The 18363-nt window shown below is 42.4% G+C and overlaps 2 non-coding genes across 2 annotated transcripts; both read right to left on the reverse strand.

Annotated features, from left to right (window-relative positions):
• Positions 1–6705: 6705 nt before the first annotated feature.
• Positions 6706–6862, reverse strand: LOC126778641 (5.8S ribosomal RNA). Its single transcript, XR_007670190.1, has one exon. It is a non-coding gene; the product is annotated as a 5.8S ribosomal RNA (ribosomal RNA).
• Positions 6863–8271: 1409 nt separating this feature from the next.
• Positions 8272–10174, reverse strand: LOC126778651 (small subunit ribosomal RNA). The gene has a single exon (XR_007670198.1). It is a non-coding gene; the product is annotated as a small subunit ribosomal RNA (ribosomal RNA).
• Between the last annotated feature and the right edge of the window lie 8189 nt (positions 10175–18363).

Consider the following 18363-nt stretch of genomic DNA (forward strand, 5'->3'; position numbering starts at 1 on the left):
TTAACTGCTTTTTGGCCCAGCTGAGTTTTCTACGGATCCTTTCGGATCTGGCGGCAGCGTTGGCAGCAGACCATCGCGACGAAGCCAGCCGTCCGTACCTCCGTAAGATGAGGTTTGGAACGACCGTCCGTAGCGATGGGATCGCCAAGCCACCGGCCTTAACATCGGCGTGGAAATAGGCCTTAGGCACATCATGCGGAAGCCTTAGCCACTTCCTCACTGCGCCCCGGATCTCAATGTCGAGCATTCGGAGTCGATCATCCGATATCGTTCCTAGCACTAGACCGTGCATGAACCTCGGAATCAGGTGACCTCTCACAACTTCGAGCCGCTGTTGCGGCTTGAGAGGTGCCTTGGAGATGTTGTCCAAAGCCTTGCGCACCTCCTGCTCGAGCATTGAAGCCCCGACGATTCAAAGTCTATACCCAGGTATCTCCAGCGTTCCACGCAAGACACCTGCCGAAGCTTTTTCTTCCCAACAGAGAACACCCTCTCCGTTAGGTAGTGGTGTTTCTTACGTTTCCCGTCTGGCACCATTGACAGAACGGAGCTTTTACCAATGTTGATACCGAGACCCACCATTTCGCCGACCTGCACCACACGATCGATGGCTTCCTGCATCCCTACCTTTGAGCCTGCAAGCAGGACTAAGTCGTCGGCGTAGGCTAGAGCCGAGATCTGCTCATTTTCTAGCCTATATCCGATTCCTTTTGGTAGTGACGCAAGGACTAGGTCCATCGCCATGTTGAACAGAATCGGTGAAAGGGGGTCTCCTTGTCGCACCCCTCGACCCACTTTAACAGGATGGCTACGTTCGTTTCCGACAGCTAAGGTGGTACTCGCCGTCTCGTACATGGTAGCCATATATCTGCAGAACCCATCCGGCAGCCCTCTCGCCCTAAGCAGCTCAACAAGTGCCGCGTGCGACACTGTGTCGAATGCCTTAGAGAAGTCGAGCACCGCCACGTGGCATTCTCGCAGTTTTTTCCTGCTATCCCCCAACACAGCGTCAAGCACGGCGGTGTTTTCGAGAGTACCATCGGCACTCACGAAACCGCGCTGACGCCCGTCAGGTGGGCAGCAGGCGAGCAACCTCCTCGCCAGGATGCTGTGTAGGTGCCGAAGTGGTACCGACGCAATCGAAATTGGCCGATAGTCACCCGGACCTTTCGGAGCATCACTTTTCGGTATGAAAATTGCTCTACACTGTCTCAGTGATTCGGGGATACTCCCCTGTATCATCCATTCGTTGAACATTTCCGCTTTCGATGATGCCGGAATTGCCCGCCAGTCCTCCGCACGGATTCCGTCCGGACCTGGCGCAGTCCTCATGTCGATGCGGGACGCTTTCACCTCATCTATCGTTACCGGCGCCCACAGCTTTGCGTAATCGTTCACACCCCCGTAAGGGAGCCCCTTTCCGAAGGCTTTTAAGGCCTCCTTCGAAGGTCCCGGGGCGCTCGACACTGCTTCGAGGATTGGTCGCCAGTAGGTCTCCAGTTCCCCTAGGCTGTGCCTTACGGCCCGAGTGTGTCCGTCGATTACTTCCGCTGCTGCACGACTGGGACACTTCCGAAACAACTCCTGCATCTGTGCGTACTCAGCTCGTCTCCGCCTGCGGCTAGACCGAAAATCTGACGCACTCGGGTAGTCAAATCCATTATTCTTACGGCGGAGACGTCTCCTAGCCTTCGCCCCAGGCTCGCAGCGCCGCTTCCGTCTCTCAATCTCCCGAAGGAGATCTTCCAGTACTTGCGCCGCGTTCGAGCTGACAGGGGTTTGGGCTGTACGGCGTGGCTCATCGTCAGGTGGGTCTTCGGAGGCGCTCTCTGGCTCTCTCGTAGGCAGCACTTCCGGGGTCCGTTCGGTGCGCGAACCCCTTCTCGCGTTGGGCTCAACTTCCGAGAGTGCCAACTCCTCCAGACATGTTTTCACAAGTCCTTTGTATTTGGCACTCCGGCGTTGGCCTTTAACTGCTTCCAACGTCCTACGGAGTTGGGGCAGTTTGGCGAGAAGGTCTGCGTTCGGACACTTCCCGGTTTCCCTCGTAAGTTGCGCCTCGACTCGAGCCATGAGAAGCAATTCCTCCTCACTCCACCTGCGCTTCACCAACGCTGGAGCAGCCTCCGCATTGGCCTCGACGGGGTGGGCTCTACGTTTGTGAACACCCAACCCCGTCTTGGTTCCAAAAGAACGTCCACACATTGGACAGGTCCATCCAAGTGGCCGCCCAGCGTTCCCGCCGGGAACGCCAGATCGAACCACCGGGGAAGAACTGACCGTGCTCCCCGACTCCTGTGGAAGATCGGGGCGGCCCAATATTTTCTTATTTGGACTTTTTGCAACGGTTAGATCTCCCATATGGTCGGGCCGCAAACCCAACCACGGGATTCGCCCACGGTTTTTGCAAGGTCCCAACCGAAGAAAACCGCTAGGCTTGAAGGTCTCCGTAGAGACCAACCATCGGGACTACTGCGAGGAATCTCACCTCGCAGTCACCACCTGGATTACAACCTTAAGATGGAAGGCTGTCGCACCACTCAAAGAGAATCCAGGGTCAAGCCTGATTCCGGTCTCCACCACCGCAGACGTATCCGTGAGGACCGTATCGGCGATGGTGGAGACCGCAATGGAATAGCGCTTGTGGCCTCGTCGACGAGTGGATTAGGATATTTGCACCAACGAGGCATGCAGCACCGCAACGGCTACTATCGGGCTGCCTAATTTAGGTGCGGATCCCCCCCTCCCACATCAGCTTGGCAGCGGCGCCACGGGCAGGCTGTGGATAGGAGTTGGGCGTCGTGACAAGTCACTCTTCCCCTTTGACGGGCTGGCCGCGCATTCTTCGCATCCCCGAAGCTAGCCGGCGGGCTCGGAAATTCGTGCTACGACCAACCCGTGAGTATCTAAGACAACATCTTCCCCGTTAGGGGTGTGAGCATTCCACCAAGACAATGCCACATTGATCAGTCAAGGTTGCCCACATATTTTCATATGTGTGCAGACACAACCGCCATGGGCCAATACCGCAGGTTTGCTTACTTAAGAGAGTCATAGTTACTCCCGCCGTTTACCCGCGCTTGCTTGAATTTCTTCACGTTGACATTCAGAGCACTGGGCAGAAATCACATTGCGTCAACACCCGCGAGGGCCATCGCAATGCTTTGTTTTAATTAGACAGTCGGATTCCCCTTGTCCGTGCCAGTTCTGAGCTGACCGTTGAACGGCGGTCGTACAGAACCGCGCCGATCGCGCACGAGACGAAACCGACGCGGCCTTACGGCTAGGAAGATCCGCGGAAGGCCGGAACGCGGGTCCGGATTCCGCACGAACGTCCCGAGAGACGAACGAGCTTCGACCAGGCCCGGCACCGGCCGCATCCGCTTCCCGTCCAAACCCGACACGCCCCGGTCCTCAGAGCCAATCCTTATTCCGAAGTTACGGATCCAATTTGCCGACTTCCCTTACCTACATTATTCTATCGACTAGAGGCTCTTCACCTTGGAGACCTGCTGCGGATATGGGTACGAACCGGCGCGACATCTCCACGTACATCCCTCACCTGAATTTTCAAGGTCCGCAGAGAGTATCCGGACACCGCCGCAAATGCGGTGCTCTTCGCGTTCCGAACCATATCTCCCTTCTATAGGATTCCATGGAACTCGAACGCTCAGGCAGAAAAGAAAACTCTTCCCGGACCCCTCGGCGGCGTCTTCAGGCCACTTTGGGTTACCCCGTCGAACACTCGCTTTGAAACGAGGGAACGATTATTGAAACGGTTCCGCTGCCGGGTTCCGGAATAGGAACCGGATTCCCTTTCGCTCGAAGGGCGTTATTCAGTTTATATATATATATATAAAAAAAAAAACACGCCACATCGACATAAGATCTCTCCTTGAGCTTAGGATCGACTGACTCGCGAGCAACTACTGTTCACGCGAAACCCTTCTCCACGTCAGTCCTCCAGGGCCTCGCTGGAGTATTTGCTACTACCACCAAGATCTGCACCGACGGAGGCTCCAAGCGGGCTCACGCCCAGACCCTTCTGCGCACTCCGCCGCGCACGTCCTACTCGTTACGGCATAATGACGCAAACGTACAACGTCGCACGTGCCCGTAACGGTAGTGTATAGGCAAAACGCTTCAGCGCCATCCATTTTCAGGGCTGGTTGCTTCGGCAGGTGAGTCGTTGCACACTCCTTAGCGGATTCCGACTTCCATGGCCACCGTCCTGCTGTCATGAGCGACCAACGCCTTTCATGGTGTCCCATGAGCGTTTTTTAGGCGCCTTAACACTACGTTTGGTTCATCCCACAGCGCCAGTTCTGCTTACCAAAATTGGCCCACTTGGCACCGTCATCAGATCTCCGGCTTCATCGTTCGAGTAAGCCGGAGTTCTCACCCATTTAAAGTTTGAGAATAGGTTGAGGTCGTTTCGGCCCCAATGCCTCTAATCATTCGCTTTACCGGATGGGACTGTTAATTATCGACGCCAGCTATCCTGAGGGAAACTTCGGACGGAACCAGCTACTAGATGGTTCGATTAGTCTTTCGCCCCTATACCCAGTTCCGACGATCGATTTGCACGTCAGAATCGCTACGGTCCTCCATCAGGGTTTCCCCTGACTTCGACCTGACCAGGCATAGTTCACCATCTTTCGGGTCCCAGCATCTGTGCTCAGAGCGCGCCTGCATTCACGGATTGGAAACGAGACGCCTCGGGAGTGCGAGAGATCGATCGAGACCGAAGCTCCATCCTCCCTGAGCGTGCGCGCGTGTTTAGCGCGCGCGCGCCTTCACTTTCGTTGCGCCTTTCAGTTTTATGTTTTAAATATCTCAATGACTCGCACACATGCTAGACTCCTTGGTCCGTGTTTCAAGACGGGTCCTGCGAGTGCCCGAAAATGAATCATCGCAGACGGATACGCGCACAGTCCGAGACAAAACACGGCAGCGACGACAGCAACGCCGCGTCGACGTCCGCACTCGGGCAGGAAATCGACGGACGACGTTCGCTTGCGTCGGGCCGGACGCGCGTGAGACGCGTGCGCGATTCGTATTATATGTACGATTTTGTACTACCGTCCGACGGCCGGTCGGCCACCGTCACGGTCCAATAGTGCGTGCGCGAACACGAACACGACTGGACTCCCGAACGGCGCTTAGACCGACATCGAACGGGTCGCGATGTATTACTGAGAGAGAAGTGCACGCCGTCGACGAACGTCGACGGACGCGACCCGTGTCACACACGACGAACCCGCTAGGGGACACGTATGCGCGACATCGAGGCGCGCGCCCGTACGCCGTCGAATGACGATGAATCTCTCCGTTCGTTCATTCGAGTTTCGCAGGTTTACCCCTGAACGGTTTCACGTACTCTTGAACTCTCTCTTCAAAGTTCTTTTCAACTTTCCCTCACGGTACTTGTTCGCTATCGGTCTCGCGGTAATATTTAGCCTTAGATGGAGTTTACCACCCACTTAGGGCTGCACTCTCAAGCAACCCGACTCTGAGGAGCGTACCTCTCGCCGTCTCGCTCCGTCGCTACGGGCCTGGCACCCTCTACGGGAAAACGGCCCCGTTCAAGACGAACTTGGACAGGAGTGGCGACGACGAGAAAGCGATACCTCCCGAACACCACATCTCCCGCGATCGTTACAACCGCGGGATTCAGTGCTGGGCTATTTCCTGTTCGCTCGCCGCTACTAAGGAAATCCTGGTTAGTTTCTTTTCCTCCGCTTACTAATATGCTTAAATTCGGCGGGTGATCCTCCCTGATCTGAGGCCAACGATAAAAAAAAAACGAGGCAGACGCGATATCCGTCAACGCGACGGCGCCGCTTTCGTCGAGACGAGACGAGACGAGACGAGATCTTCATCATCATCCGTCCGTTCCGACGTCGGCGTCGACGCGCTCTTCGGACGTCGAGTCCGCCTACTATTCGTTATCGCGCGTGCACGCACGTGCGCGCGTTCGTTCGTTCGCCACCCCGCCGTCTGTGTATATAATGATAACACAGACACGAGAGACGACACGACGCGACACGACACGACACGACACGCCTCGAAAACGAATACGACGTTTACATGTCATCACGTACGCAATGCGCGCTTTATGTGTATACGTCGTAACGAAAACGGAGCTGTTTTATCGATATACGTTCGATCGATGTTCGATAACGAGAAACGTACGAACTCTCGCTCTCTCACTAGACTAGAAGAGATCGGCCCTCATATATCCGATTACCCTCTTTGATCGAACGATAGAACGACGATCGAAAGGTCGGAGATGGGGGCGCGCTCTCGACTAGACCGATCGACGAAGACGACGACGACGACGACGACGACGACGTAGACGACGTAGACGACGTAGACGTACGAATCGGTAGAGCGAGCGACGCTCTCGGTCTCTCACACATCGCGCATAACGAAACTCCGTGACGTAAACGTACACACGAACCGTATATAAATACAAAAATTTTGTAATATACACGAACACGCATGGTACATAAACATACATACACGTCGTATTGAAATATTTGAACGGACCGAGAGAGAGTCGGTTCGTATACGAATACGAATACGAACGAACTCTAAAACGGATACCGTCATGTGTTCGAGAATAACGTATAAAAGTTTAACATTACGAAAAACTATATACACATTAAACATTGAACAGTGTGGTATATATTTTTATACAGCCGGCCCTCAGACAGGAGTGGTCCTGGATGTTTCTCCACGGACCGCAATGTGCGTTCGAAATGTCGATGTTCAAATGTGTCCTGCAGTTCACACTATGACGCGCAGTTAACTGCGTTCTTCATCGACCCGCGAGCCAAGTGATCCACCGTCCAGGGTAATTGTTTATTTTCATGATGATTAGTTTCTACGATCACTGAAGCGATTCTATACACGCCCGTGATATTAGTTTGTTTAATTTTTTTTTTTTTTTCTTTTTTTATTTCTTTTCAGTATATAAATAAAAATAAAAAAAAAAAAAAATATTAAAAAAAAAAAATTAAAAAAAAATATACGTTATTTGAAGATGACGATGCGCTATCGAAAGACGACAACATCGTGCTTTCCTCGAGAAACCGACGTCGAAACATCAGAAGGGACGCGTTGAACGACCCCGTTTTTATTATATTCGGAATCGTCGTCTCGCATCCGAACGACATACGAACGCCGAACCGCATTTTGTTTTATTTCATTTTACGAAAAAAACAAACGAAACTTTCAGCGGACGCTTCTCGTATCCCCGCCGACTGACCGATCGACTGACTGACTGATCGTCGATCATCGTATCATCGTCTAGGAGAGCGTGTGAAACGCATCATCGCACGTATCGATCGAAAGCACGAGGCCTCTATGAAAATATGATATAACGCATAAAACACAAAACACGAAAACACATCGACGTCACCACGGATCGATATCATATTAAATTCAAAAACGAATTCAAATCGACACTCACATAACGACCGATCGATGTAAACGATGACGAGACTCGTAATCGAACGGAGACGACGACGCGTAACGTAGACGTAGACGTAGACGTAGACGAAGAACGAAAGACGAAAACGAAAACGAAGAGCGACGAGAGTCTTGAACTCGAAACGTATACAGTGTCGTATATATATTATACATGTGACTCGCGGCGCGGATTCTTGCCGGTCTACGTACACAGGTATAACATAACGAAGACGACTACGGTAACGACGAGTGAAGACTGCACGCGTGCAACTTCGATGTTCGTTAGCTAGCGTTCTCGCTAGTTACGTTCGCCGCGTACATACGACGTCCACATTCGAATTGAAAGTACACGATTACATACGTCTTACGACGATCGTTATATTCGTATCTCTTTTTATAATACTACGTTTTATATATATATACGTATATCGATTCGATGACGACGCTTCAGCGATACGTATTTTATTTATATATTTTTTTGCGAATATCGTTATTTTCATACGTGATGATACTAACGTCGAAGGCGATGACGACTCGTATATCAACGAACGCCTAGACGAAGACGACGTAGTCGTCGTCGTCGTCGGAGAAACGATAATGCGATCCACCGATCGAATTCGCATTTTTTCGTATTATGATTCTTTTTGGTTGTTGTTATTGTTATTGTTTTATTATATCGTCGTATATCGGCACTCTCATTGCTCTTTCGTGCTGCACTGTTTATCTCGCTCGTATACAGAGAAGAGCTCGATCCGCACAGAGACGAAACAGAATTCGAGATAGATAAACGTACGTTAATGATCCTTCCGCAGGTTCCCCTACGGAAACCTTGTTACGACTTTTACTTCCTCTAAATGATCAAGTTTGGTCAACTTCCCAGCAACGCCGACGGCCGTGAAGCCACCGCGTGTCGGTCCGAAGACCTCACTAAATCATTCAATCGGTAGTAGCGACGGGCGGTGTGTACAAAGGGCAGGGACGTAATCAACGCGAGCTTATGACTCGCGCTTACTAGGAATTCCTCGTTTATGGGGGATAATTGCAAACCCCAATCCCCAGCACGAAGGAGTTTCAACGGGTTGCCCGGGCCTCTAGGCCAGGGAGAACATGCTGATTCCTTCAGTGTAGCGCGCGTGCGGCCCAGGACATCTAAGGGCATCACAGACCTGTTATTGCTCAATCTCGTGCGGCTCGAAGCCGCCGGTCCCTCTAAGAAGAATTTTAATACGCCGCCAGTGAGTTGCTCGACCGAAATCGGGCACACCTAAATGACGACGCCTATTTAGCAGGCTAGAGTCTCGTTCGTTACCGGAATTAACCAGACAAATCGCTCCACCAACTAAGAACGGCCATGCACCACCACCCACCGAATCAAGAAAGAGCTATTAATCTGTCAATCCTTCCGGTGTCCGGGCCTGGTGAGATTTCCCGTGTTGAGTCAAATTAAGCCGCAGGCTCCACTCCTGGTGGTGCCCTTCCGTCAATTCCTTTAAGTTTCAGCTTTGCAACCATACTCCCCCCGGAGTCCAAAATCTTTGGTTTCCCGGAAGCTGCCCGCCGAGCCATTGTAGTAACGTCGGCGGATCGCTAGATGACATATTTACGGTTAGAACTAGGGCGGTATCTAATCGCCTTCGAACCTCTAACTTTCGTTCTTGATTGATGAAAACACCTTTGGCAAATGCTTTCGCTGATGTTCGTCTTGCGACGATCCAAGAATTTCACCTCTAACGTCGCAATACGAATGCCCCCAGTTATCCCTATTAATCATTACCTCGGAGTTCTGAAAACCAACAAAATAGAACCGAGATCATATTCTATTATTCCATGCACGAAATATTCAAGCGGCATTTTGAGCCCGCTTTGAGCACTCTAATTTGTTCAAAGTAAAATTGTCGGCCCACCTCGACACTCACCGAAGAGCACCGCGATAGGATTTTGATATTGAACCGGCGTTTTACCGCCGGCTCACCGACGATATGCTCCGCAAACGTGTCAGTATCACCGCGGATGCGGTGCACCGACAGCGCGGCGCACAAATGCAACTACGAGCTTTTTAACCGCAACAATTTTAGTATACGCTATTGGAGCTGGAATTACCGCGGCTGCTGGCACCAGACTTGCCCTCCAATTGTTCCTCGTTAAAATATTTAAAGTGTACTCATTCCGATTACGAGGCCTCGAAAGAGTCCCGTATCGTTATTTTTCGTCACTACCTCCCCGTGCCGGGAGTGGGTAATTTGCGCGCCTGCTGCCTTCCTTGGATGTGGTAGCCGTTTCTCAGGCTCCCTCTCCGGAATCGAACCCTGATTCCCCGTTACCCGTGACAACCATGGTAGTCGCAGAAACTACCATCGAAAGTTGATAAGGCAGACATTTGAAAGATGCGTCGCCGGTACTGGACCATGCGATCGGCAAAAGTTATCCAGATTCATCAAAATTAACGACTTCGGACGAGACGCCCTCCGTCGATTGGTTTTGATCTAATAAAAGCACTCATCCCATCACTGGTCAGAGTTCTGATTGCATGTATTAGCTCTAGAATTACCACAGTTATCCAAGTAACTGAGTAAGATCTAAGGAACCAAAACTGATATATTGAGCCATTCGCGGTATCGCCTTAATACGGCTTGCACTGAGACATGCATGGCTTAATCTTTGAGACAAGCATATAACTACTGGCAGGATCAACCAGGGAGCTAACATAGATTATTCTCGACGACGACGACGACACGTCCGTGCGTGCTTGCGCGAACGCGACACCTTCGCCGTAAGTTTCTCTCTCATTTAACTCGATTCTCGTTTCTAGCAACGACGACGACGACGACGACGTTGTCTTCGTTCGTCGTCGCTTCGAAACGAGGTTCGTCGTACCGTATCGATTCGATCGCGTTAGACGCGATAGACTCTTACGGTTGACTTTTTTCATTCATTATCATAATAAATAATGATAAATAACCGACGACATCGAAGTAGCCCGAGAAGAGCACGACGACGACGACGACGATTCGTCTTCTAAGATGACACTCGACGGTCACGAATATGAATATTCGAAACGAGATCGTTCATTTTAGAAACACTTCCGTACACGATGTGCACGTATGTTATTGTTCAACGGATATATGTGTCGTGAAACATTCGGATCGACGCCCGGTGTTTGAGTGTTCGTACCGATACTCGGGTTATGTATTTTTCGTACATGATAGTTTTTGTTAATATAAAGAGTTTTAGGAACGACCGTTTCGCATACATTTCTATATGCATTAAACGAACGTACTGAATCTTTTAAAAACTCCGTCTGCCGCGTTTATCTCCGAAGACATCGTCATCGCACCACACATCGGGGTCCACAATAAATCTACACGAGAACGTCATACGTTATCATGTCGATGAATTTGTAGAGAGAGGAGCGATGACGACGCCGGAGTCGCTTTAGAAAGAGCAACTTACGTACGTCCGTCGGTCGGCACAGTTATAGAACGAAAAGTATATTTCTCCACATTATTTGTATAATATATTATTATTGTAAAACGACAACGCCGCGACGAGCTTACGACGACGACGACCGCGGCAGCAGCAATACATTATAATATAATACAATACTAGAAGAAAACAACTTTTCGATAGAGTCTTATCTTCAACGGTTGCGACGCGTCTCACGAAATAATATTTTCATATATATCGTTCGACGTTCGAACCGAACGTACTCTATGTATATGCCGGACGATGAATATGACATTCGGCGCTTCATAACGGCGGATGTATTTTTTTCGAATATTTTTATATTTAATGTTTTATATATAATATCAACCCCCTCCCCGTCGCAAGGAATAAAACAAAGAACTCCCCCCCAACCCCCTAACCTCCCACCCCCACCCCCGAAAAATTAACGCGGTACGTTCGTGTATTGTGGAATCGAAGTTTATATTTTACGACGATAACATACTTTATTTTTCTGAAATATTTTAAAATAACATTAGAATCGAACACGATAACGATATCCGAGTGATTTCATTCGATCACTAAATTTGAACTATAACAGAACGATAATAAAATATCTTTGAAATGTGAAAAAAATAACGCGGTACGTTCGTGTATTGTGGAATCGAAGTTTACATTTTACGACGATAACATACTTCATTTTTCTGAAATATTTTAAAATAACATTAGAATCGAACACGATAACGATATCCGAGTGATTTCATTCGATCACTAAATTTGAACTATAACAGAACGATAATATAACATCTTTGAAATGTGAAAAAATTAATGCGGTAAGTTCGTGTATTGTGGAATCGAAGTTTACATTTTACGACGATAACATACTTTATTTATCTGAAACATTTTAAAATGACACTAGATTCGATCATTGCATTTGAACTATAACAGAAAGATAATATAATATCCTTCAAATGTGAAAAAATTAACGCGGTACGTTCGTGTATTGTGGAATCGAAGTTTACATTTTACGACGATATCATACTTTATTTATCTGAAATATTTTAAAATTACACTAGAATCGAACACGATAACGATATCCGAGTGATTTCATTCGATCATTGCATTTGAACTATAACAGAACTATAATAAAATATCTTTCAAATGTGAAAAAATTAACGCGGTACGTTCGTGTATTGTGGAATCGTAGTTTACATTTTACGACGATAACATACTTTATTTATCTAAAATATGTTAAAATAACACTAGATTCGATCATTGCATTTGAAATATAACAGAACGATAATATAATATCTTCAAAATGTGAAAAAATTAACGCGGTACGTTCGTGTATTGTGGAATCTAAGTTTACATTTTACGACGATAACATACTTTATTTATCTAAAATATGTTAAAATAACACTAGATTCGATCATTGCATTTGAACTATAACAGAACGATAATAAAATATCATTGAAATGTGAAAAAAATAACGCGGTACGTTCGTGTATTGTGGAATCGAAGTTTACATTTTACGACGATAACATACTTTAGCGACATCGTTCATGACACGAACTAACCACGAACGTGACACTACAAAATTTACATCTTATAATATCTTTCAAATGTGAAAAAATTAACGCGGTACGTTCGTGTATTGTGGAATCGAAGTTTACATTTTACGACGATAACATACTTTATTTATCTGAAATATTTTAAAATGACACTAGATTCGATCATTGCATTTGAACTATAACAGAAAGATAATATAATATCCTTCAAATGTGAAAAAATTAACGCGGTACGTTCGTGTATTGTGGAATCGAAGTTTACATTTTACGACGATAACATACTTTATTTTTCTGAAATATTTTAAAATAACATTAGAATCGAACACGATAACGATATCCGAGTGATTTCATTCGATCACTAAATTTGAACTATAACAGAACGATAATATAATATCTTCGAAATGTGAAAAAATTAACGCGGTACGTTCGTGTATTGTGGAATCTAAGTTTACATTTTACGACGATAACATACTTTATTTATCTAAAATATGTTAAAATAACACTAGATTCGATCATTGCATTTGAAATATAACAGAACGATAATATAATATCTTCAAAATGTGAAAAAATTAACGCGGTACGTTCGTGTATTGTGGAATCGAAGTTTACATTTTACGACGATAACATACTTTATTTATCTGAAATATTTTAAAATAACACTAGAATCGAACACGATAACGATATCCGAGTGATTTCATTCGATCACTAAATTTGAACTATAACAGAACGATAATATAATATCTTCGAAATGTGAAAAAATTAACGCGGTACGTTCGTGTATTGTGGAATCGAAGTTTACATTTTACGACGATAACATACTTTATTTATCTAAAATATGTTAAAATAACACTAGATTCGATCATTGCATTTGAAATATAACAGAACGATAATATAATATCTTCAAAATGTGAAAAAATTAACGCGGTACGTTCGTGTATTGTGGAATCTAAGTTTACATTTTACGACGATAACATACTTTATTTATCTGAAATATTTTAAAATAACACTAGAATCGAACACGATAACGATATCCGAGTGATTTCATTCGATCACTAAATTTGAACTATAACAGAACGATAATATAATATCTTCGAAATGTGAAAAAATTAACGCGGTACGTTCGTGTATTGTGGAATCGAAGTTTACATTTTACGACGATAACATACTTTATTTTTCTGAAATATTTTAAAATAACATTAGAATCGAACACGATAACGATATCCGAGTGATTTCATTCGATCACTAAATTTGAACTATAACAGAACGATAATATAATATCTTCGAAATGTGAAAAAATTAACGCGGTACGTTCGTGTATTGTGGAATCGAAGTTTACATTTTACGACGATAACATACTTCATTTTTCTGAAATATTTTAAAATAACATTAGAATCGAACACGATAACGATATCCGAGTGATTTCATTCGATCACTAAATTTGAACTATAACAGAACGATAATATAACATCTTTGAAATGTGAAAAAATTAATGCGGTAAGTTCGTGTATTGTGGAATCGAAGTTTACATTTTACGACGATAACATACTTTATTTATCTGAAACATTTTAAAATGACACTAGATTCGATCATTGCATTTGAACTATAACAGAAAGATAATATAATATCCTTCAAATGTGAAAAAATTAACGCGGTACGTTCGTGTATTGTGGAATCGAAGTTTACATTTTACGACGATATCATACTTTATTTATCTGAAATATTTTAAAATTACACTAGAATCGAACACGATAACGATATCCGAGTGATTTCATTCGATCATTGCATTTGAACTATAACAGAACGATAATAAAATATCTTTCAAATGTGAAAAAATTAACGCGGTACGTTCGTGTATTGTGGAATCGTAGTTTACATTTTACGACGATAACATACTTTATTTATCTAAAATATGTTAAAATAACACTAGATTCGATCATTGCATTTGAAATATAACAGAACGATAATATAATATCTTCAAAATGTGAAAAAATTAACGCGGTACGTTCGTGTATTGTGGAATCGAAGTTTACATTTTACGACGATAACATACTTTATTTATCTGAAACATTTTAAAATGACACTAGATTCGATCATTGCATTTGAACTATAACAGAAAGATAATATAATATCCTTCAAATGTGAAAAAATTAACGCGGTACGTTCGTGTATTGTGGAATCGAAGTTTACATTTTACGACGATATCATACTTTATTTATCTGAAATATTTTAAAATTACACTAGAATCGAACACGATAACGATATCCGAGTGATTTCATTCGATCATTGCATTTGAACTATAACAGAACGATAATAAAATATCTTTCAAATGTGAAAAAATTAACGCGGTACGTTCGTGTATTGTGGAATCGTAGTTTACATTTTACGACGATAACATACTTTATTTATCTAAAATATGTTAAAATAACACTAGATTCGATCATTGCATTTGAAATATAACAGAACGATAATATAATATCTTCAAAATGTGAAAAAATTAACGCGGTACGTTCGTGTATTGTGGAATCGAAGTTTACATTTTACGACGATAACATACTTTATTTATCTAAAATATGTTAAAATAACACTAGATTCGATCATTGCATTTGAACTATAACAGAACGATAATAAAATATCATTGAAATGTGAAAAAAATAACGCGGTACGTTCGTGTATTGTGGAATCGAAGTTTACATTTTACGACGATAACATACTTTAGTGACATCGTACATGACACGAACTAACCACGAACGTGACACTACAAAATTTACATCTTATAATATCTTTCAAATGTGAAAAAATTAACGCGGTACGTTCGTGTATTGTGGAATCGAAGTTTACATTTTACGACGATAACATACTTTATTTATCTGAAATATTTTAAAATGACACTACATTCGATCATTGCATTTGAACTATAACAGAAAGATAATATAATATCTTTCAAATGTGAAAAAATTAACGCGGTACGTTCGTGTATTGTGGAATCTAAGTTTACATTTTACGACGATAACATACTTTATTTTTCTGAAATATTTTAAAATAACATTAGAATCGAACACGATAACGATATCCGAGTGATTTCATTCGATCACTAAATTTGAACTATAACAGAACGATAATATAATATCTTCCAAATGTGAAAAAATTAACGCGGTACGTTCGTGTATTGTGGAATCGAAGTTTACATTTTACGACGATAACATACTTTATTTATCTAAAATATGTTAAAATAACACTAGATTCGATCATTGCATTTGAAATATAACAGAACGATAATATAATATCTTCAAAATGTGAAAAAATTAACGCGGTACGTTCGTGTATTGTGGAATCGAAGTTTACATTTTACGACGATAACATACTTTATTTATCTGAAATATTTTAAAATAACACTAGAATCGAACACGATAACGATATCCGAGTGATTTCATTCGATCACTAAATTTGAACTATAACAGAACGATAATATAATATCTTCGAAATGTGAAAAAATTAACGCGGTACGTTCGTGTATTGTGGAATCGAAGTTTACATTTTACGACGATAACATACTTTATTTATCTAAAATATGTTAAAATAACACTAGATTCGATCATTGCATTTGAAATATAACAGAACGATAATATAATATCTTCAAAATGTGAAAAAATTAACGCGGTACGTTCGTGTATTGTGGAATCTAAGTTTACATTTTACGACGATAACATAGTTTATTTATCTGAAATATTTTAAAATAACACTAGAATCGAACACGATAACGATATCCGAGTGATTTCATTCGATCACTAAATTTGAACTATAACAGAACGATAATATAATATCTTCGAAATGTGAAAAAATTAACGCGGTACGTTCGTGTATTGTGGAATCGAAGTTTACATTTTACGACGATAACATACTTTATTTTTCTGAAATATTTTAAAATAACATTAGAATCGAACACGATAACGATATCCGAGTGATTTCATTCGATCACTAAATTTGAACTATAACAGAACGATAATATAATATCTTCGAAATGTGAAAAAATTAACGCGGTACGTTCGTGTATTGTGGAATCGAAGTTTACATTTTACGACGATAACATACTTTATTTATCTAAAATATGTTAAAATAACACTAGATTCGATCATTGCATTTGAAATATAACAGAACGATAATATAATATCTTCAAAATGTGAAAAAATTAACGCGGTACGTTCGTGTATTGTGGAATCGAAGTTTACATTTTACGACGATAACATACTTTATTTATCTGAAATATTTTAAAATAACACTAGAATCGAACACGATAACGATATCCGAGTGATTTCATTCGATCACTAAATTTGAACTATAACAGAACGATAATATAATATCTTCGAAATGTGAAAAAATTAACGCGGTACGTTCGTGTATTGTGGAATCGAAGTTTACATTTTACGACGATAACATACTTTATTTTTCTGAAATATTTTAAAATAACATTAGAATCGAACACGATAACGATATCCGAGTGATTTCATTCGATCACTAAATTTGAACTATAACAGAACGATAATATAATATCTTCGAAATGTGAAAAAATTAACGCGGTACGTTCGTGTATTGTGGAATCGAAGTTTACATTTTACGACGATAACATACTTTATTTATCTAAAATATGTTAAAATAACACTAGATTCGATCATTGCATTTGAAATATAACAGAACGATAATATAATATCTTCAAAATGTGAAAAAATTAACGCGGTACGTTCGTGTATTGTGGAATCTAAGTTTACATTTTACGACGATAACATAGTTTATTTATCTGAAATATTTTAAAATAACACTAGAATCGAACACGATAACGATATCCGAGTGATTTCATTCGATCACTAAATTTGAACTATAACAGAACGATAATATAATATCTTCGAAATGTGAAAAAATTAACGCGGTACGTTCGTGTATTGTGGAATCGAAGTTTACATTTTACGACGATAACATACTTTATTTTTCTGAAATATTTTAAAATAACATTAGAATCGAACACGATAACGATATCCGAGTGATTTCATTCGATCACTAAATTTGAACTATAACAGAACGATAATATAATATCTTTGAAATGTGAAAAAATTAACGCGGTACGTTCGTGTATTGTGGAATCGAAGTTTACATTTTACGACGATAACATACTTTATTTATCTAAAATATGTTAAAATAACACTAGATTCGATCATTGCATTTGAAATATAACAGAACGATAATATAATATCTTCAAAATGTGAAAAAATTAACGCGGTACGTTCGTGTATTGTGGAATCGAAGTTTACATTTTACGACGATAACATACTTTATTTATCTGAAATATTTTAAAATAACACTAGAATCGAACACGATAACGATATCCGAGTGATTTCATTCGATCACTAAATTTGAACTATAACAGAAAGATAATATAATATCTTCGAAATGTGAAAAAATTAACGCGGTACGTTCGTGTATTGTGGAATCGAAGTTTACATTTTACGACGATAACATACTTTATTTTTCTGAAATATTTTAAAATAACATTAGAATCGAACACGATAACGATATCCGAGTGATTTCATTCGATCACTAAATTTGAACTATAACAGAACGATAATATAATATCTTCGAAATGTGAAAAAATTAACGCGGTACGTTCGTGTATTGTGGAATCGAAGTTTACATTTTACGACGATAACATACTTTATTTATCTAAAATATGTTAAAATAACACTAGATTCGATCATTGCATTTGAACTATAACAGAACGATAATAAAATATCATTGAAATGTGAAAAAAATAACGCGGTACGTTCGTGTATTGTGGAATCGAAGTTTACATTTTACGACGATAACATACTTTAGCGACATCGTTCATGAC

Source organism: Nymphalis io, chromosome 26, assembly GCF_905147045.1.
Source record: "Nymphalis io chromosome 26, ilAglIoxx1.1, whole genome shotgun sequence".
Classification (NCBI taxonomy): Eukaryota; Metazoa; Arthropoda; class Insecta; order Lepidoptera; family Nymphalidae; genus Nymphalis; species Nymphalis io.